Genomic DNA, 6,100 nt, shown 5'->3' with positions numbered 1-6,100 from the left:
GTAAATAAGAGTAATAGATATGAACATAAAATATGATATAATAGACTAAAACAGTTTACAGATAGTTAACTGTCAGCAAAACTGCTGTTACAAAGCCTATTAGTAACAAAAAACTAAGGGCCACTAGGCAACCCAAAAATTCAAAAAATTTTGAAATTATATGTAAAGTAGTTCATCCGTAACACAAAACTATTTTTTGTTCATTCAGAATTACAGTTTTAGGAAGTAAAATACTTTTTTGGGAAAAATCGGTTTTTTTAAGCGAATATCATCGAAATTATAAGAGATACGAAAAAATTTCTGAAATAAAATTTGAATGATTTCAAAACTTTAGGACTACAATAAAAAAATTTTTTTTTAATTATTTATTTATTTTACACCTCTATTTATCCCCATTTATAAATTATTTTTAATTTTTATATAACGAAAATCAAAGTGACATTTAACTGCAAACAACAATGTATGTTATAGTTATGTTCCGAAGAACCATTTTTCAAATATGATCGAAAACACCTATGTACGTGTTCCCTAGGTATTCGTCTCATATCGCGTTGGCTGCGCGAGATAGGGTAAAGGGCAAATTCAGTACAATCCATCAATATAGTACAGTTGTAACTATTATATGAGCTTTTATATAACAACAACAACAGCAACAGTAATAATAACAGTGTATCAAAACCTAAAATTAGTCAAATAGTTTTGATATACGTAAAGGAATATGCAAAATACTTTAGACAATTACAAGCAAAGTATGAATAAAGAAATTGTTATTTTTATAAAATATCGTACATTTAATTTTGGCTTTTGATAGAGTAGCCAGTTGCAACTTGAAAAAGAAAAGATATTATATCAACATAATTCCGCATGAACAAAAATAGTTTTATGTTACGGATAAACTACTATATTTGCACACAATATTTAAGAATTTCCTGAACTTTTTAATTGTTTAATCTTCCTTGTAAGGCAGCGATGCAATAAATGGTCAAGGGCGATAGTTAAAATCATATACACACGCATTTTACAGCACCAAAACTAATTTTTTAATTTTTTGTCCGCGATTTTGGATCCGCCATTTTGAATTTTTTAATTTTGATTTTAGATTCAAAATCATCGACTCAAAAAAACTCTCAAACTTTATTTTCGGCTAATTAGCTATTTTTGATTAGTCGCAATCACATTTATATTGTTAAAATAGGATGAATTTTTCCAGTTTATTTATAAAATACATTTTGTTAACAATAGGAATGTTTTTACAGTTTTTTTATAACAATTGATGTTCTAAACACTGATAATGTTCTTTTTATTGTAATAATATGTTAAAAACTATATGAAAAACATAGAAAACTGAAATTAAAATGGTATCATATATGTAGGATATTGTGCCGCAAAGGGGTAATAGAAGAGGAGCAAGGAATTGGAACGAAGTTAATAGAAATATTGAAGGATTGAATACGGGATAATAATGTTGAGGAACCGACAATTAGCAAGGATGATTTAGAGGGATTTAGGTGCATTGAATTATTAATAGAGAGAGAGACCATTTGGCAATAAATTTTAGATCTTTATTTAAAACAGAACAGACTGCAAAAGCATTAAATGGGTGAAAGAATTAAAAAAAAAATTACGTGATCTGCATACATGAAGAATTCAGAGGTTATAGAGCAACATTAGATATAAATACAATATTATTAGGTGTTGGAATTAATTCGTAGCGTTTTACAAGTGATGGGAAGTACTTTCATTAATGTATTTTTTAATGCTCATGTGAAATAAATAACATTCTTTCATTAAAAACGCTACGAATTAATTCCAACACCTAATAAAAAGTAAAATTCTGTAAATGAAACCCTGATGTACTCCAGAAAAACGGTACGAGAAGAAGAGGAAAGAGAAAATAAATTATATTTGAGGATTTTTTTTGCTGCATTCGATTTGTAAGAAATGAACAGATTAGCGGAATAGCCGAATAGGAGAAACTGTTTGAGTTTGATTAAAAGTAGATGGTTAACGATATTGAAAGCCTTTTATAAAACGTTTTATAATTTTGTATTTGCCTATAAATATGAATTTAAGACTCCTTTAATGCTCTCAATTAAAAATACTATTTAATTAAAAATAAGTAATATAAGATCAAGTCAGTATTATTATATAGGGACTGAGAGTATATTTCAAAATTTTTACCTTGAAACGACAAAGGCTAATGAGAATTAATGCGCTGATAAGAACCAAATTGATGATTTCGCTGTTAGATACCTTGCCATACGGCAAAAATTTTTTTAAATATGAATAATAATAAAAGTACATAAAAGAGCCCCATTTGGCCAAAGCATATAGGCAAGAGAGATACACCTTAGGTTGTCCACGAGGATATTCGAACATGCCTAAACCGAAGAATGAACCAAAGGTCAATAATGGTGCCAGCGCTCTTTCTAGTGCCTCTGTCATAGTTTTTGAGTCGGCTAGTATTTTAACTGAATTAGTTCTTGCTGCACGAGACACAAACACGGTTTAATATTTTTTATAAGCTTTTCAGAAATAGTTTTTTGTAGTAATTCCTAGAGTCTCTCTAGGAATTACTTTGTGACACTATACTGTATAATATGTACACTGAAGTATAACGTATTTGTACGCCGTATAATCAGCAAGTACTGAACAACAGAATGGACATAGGTAATCTAGATTAGATTGCTTTTCTTTTCGCGGAATTTTTATTTATAGATACGTTGATTGAGATCACTAAATGTAGATCAATCATGAAAAAAAAATTCGTATTTTTACTCAGAAGGAAATTCAAATTAATAAAATATTTAATAGTTATAAATGATCATAAAGATTATATTATGGACGACTTTATTTCATTATATTCTTTATATTCTAATTATATTCTCATTATACATTCTCTTTCTTCCTCCTAATATCTTCTTTCTTTTTCCCCCCTATTTTGTCGTTTTTACGTTCTTGATAAATCTTTTTCTTCTAGACATTGCGTTACATCATGGAAGTCAGATGTTCGTTACTTTTGCAAATTTGTTTCAAATAAGAAACCATTATATTGTATCACGATATGGACTACTATCTACCTGCCTTTTTTCTCTCTTTTTGTTAATAAACTCTCAACACATTTACTGATATTACTGACAAAGTACATTATTATATTACTAATTTGTATGTATTAAATATTAATTTAATTTTTTTGTTCACAGTCACTTTTTCAGAATATTTTGACTACTTTCATTTTCGATATAAATGATTCGCAACTAGATGAAATGAAGAATACGGGATTAATAATTATAATGAGTTTTTAATACCATGTATATTTTTGGTTTATAGCGATGTTTAAATATTACGACAACATTGAAAATGACTCGATCGGAGTCGAAACGTTTGTTTTTGTCAATTGTAATTGTTATATGATTTTTATAATTTAATTTAAATTAAAATTCTTGGTTACATTATTGGCTCTTCGTCCTTCTTTTAACTACATTGTTTTATAGAAAAACTGCAAGAGATAAAAATCATTTATTTTTTTCTCATAGAACTCTACAAAATTTTTCAGAATTTTTTATAACTGTAACTTTTTAGTACTTTAATACTTTTTAGTACTGTATTTTTTTATTTTTACCAACATGAGAAAATATAGATATTAAAAAAATTCTGAAAAAATTCTCAGAACTTTATGAGAAGAAAATAAATGATTTTTGTCTCTTGCAGCTTTTTTTATAAAGTTGATAATATTTGAGTAAAAAATTATTCAAGACCAATATTTGGCAATTTTTAGAAATTAATATCTTAACTATTGCGAGAATTGCAAAATGGTAAAGGACTTTTCGTCTCAGTTCGATTCACTCTACCTGCTCATGATGGGTGACGAAATATATTAATATCACCCTGTATACATATGGATTGATTGTAAAATGATGGAAAAAAAGCTAATAAAGATATTATGAACTTAATACGATATTTTATCTCTTTTTGTAATGTAAATTAATGAAAAATGAAGCATATAATATAAATATAAAGGAAAATCGCCGATATTTCCATAAGTTTCCTAAAGCGATACCCTCTTATTTCTCAGAAACTAACAACTGCATTTTATTTAATATTTCTTACAAAAACATGATCTGTTAACTGTTTAGTTAATTAAAAAATTGTATACGCATAATCTGTATATTTTTGGCCTACTATACAAGATCAGCTAAAGACGAATTCTATGAAGACAAAAATAAAATTCTTACTTTTTTCTTTTGCAAATTGCATAATTTAAATAATAGTGACTATTATTAGTGATACATTATTAATAATATTATATCGTTTTAAATGCTTGTAATTTCCTAAATCTGTTTTATTTATATTATTTTTTCTCTCTTAGTTTTTTCATAATACGATTTAAATATAAAATCGGGGTGCAATGTAAACCGGCACCTATTTATAAAACAAATCATGAGTTAACTTCGTTTTCTTAATGTTGCTTTATAATGTCAAATAACTCTATCGGAGCAATAGCACATATATGGCAAAGCTTATGTGACATTTTATGGTGACACTGCTCCAATTGATAAATCATGTAGGGAATGGTTTCGACGTTTTAAGGATGGAGATTTCAACGTTGAAGACAAGCCTCGCTCTGGACAGCCAAAAAAATTCGAAGACAAAGAATTAGAGACATTACTCAAAGAAGATCAGAGTCAAACGCAAGAGGAGTTTGCAGAATCATGGGAATAACTCAACAAGCCGTTTCTGCACGATTGAGAGCCATGGGAATAATTTAAAAACAAGGAAATTGGGTGCCTTATGAACTGAAACCGAGAGACGTTGAAAAGCGACTTTTCACTGCGAACAGCTGATTCAAAGACAACAAAGAAAAGGTTTTTTGCATCGGATTGTGACTGGAGATGAGAAGTGGATATTCTACGACAATCGCAAGAAGAAAAAATACTACGCTAAGCCCGGACAATCGTTGCCATCGACCTCAACATCAACACCAAAGTCGAACATTCATGGTTCGAAGATCATGCTCTGTATCTGATGGGACCAAAAGGGTGTTGTTTACTATGAGCTGTTGAAACCTGGCGATTTCATTATGGGCGATCGGTATCGGCTACAATTGATTCGTTTGATTCGCCATGCATTGCGAGAAAAACGGCCGGAATACGAGCAAAGACATGATAAAGTTATTTTTCTTCATCACAACGCTCGGCCTCATGTCGCAAAAGTCGTAAAAAAATATTTGGAAACGCTCAAATGGGATGTTTTACCGCACCCGACGTATTCTCCAGACATTGCTCCTTCTGATTACTGATTGTTCCGAAGGATCTAGCATGATTTGGCAAGTCACCGGTTCATTTCTTTCGCGGAAATCGAAAATTGGCTCCAAAATTGGATCCAAAGACGAGTCATTTTTTCGAGATGGAATTCGAAAATTGCCTGAGAGATGGGAAAAAGTAGTAGCCAGAGACGAACAATACTTTAATTAATCTGTTCATTCATTTCGTTTTGAAATAAATGCATTTTTGAACACAAAAAAACGGACCGAACTAATTTGTACTCCCAATATATTTTTAACATTTAATATTTACACTTAAATATTATTAATGATCTGTAAATTGACATTATACAATACTTTTTACCGTAAATAATAGTGCTGTTTTTTTTTGTAAATATATAATTGCAAGATAAAATGTTTTCAATTATTCACAAATAACTTCCTATCTTTAAACTTTGAGGGCCTGTTCTAATCTAACTAAAACTTTTTAAGTTTCAATTTTTGTAGCAAAATTGAAAATTGAATATTTATTTCTGTAATATTTATATTGCAATATGCAATATTATTTATAATTGTAATATTAATTTCAAAAATATGACAAATATATATTTGTCCACTTAATCCTAATATCTTCCTCATTAGAGGTATGACTTTCAATGTCTATCAATAATATGTATTGTACTGGTACAATATTCGCGGAATGATGTGTTTTTTTGAGTGTTCTTATCTCTTTTAAAATATAATAGTCCGTTAAAGAATTTGTCATACATAATTATACATAAACGGTTGTACATAATTTGTAACCGTTGTAAATAAGTTATGTATAAATAAATTATG

This window comes from Acromyrmex echinatior, chromosome 7 (genome assembly GCF_024713525.1).
Source record: "Acromyrmex echinatior isolate Ae372 chromosome 7, ASM2471352v2, whole genome shotgun sequence".
NCBI classification, from domain to species: Eukaryota; Metazoa; Arthropoda; class Insecta; order Hymenoptera; family Formicidae; genus Acromyrmex; species Acromyrmex echinatior.
Note: the sequence above shows the minus strand (reverse complement) of the source record.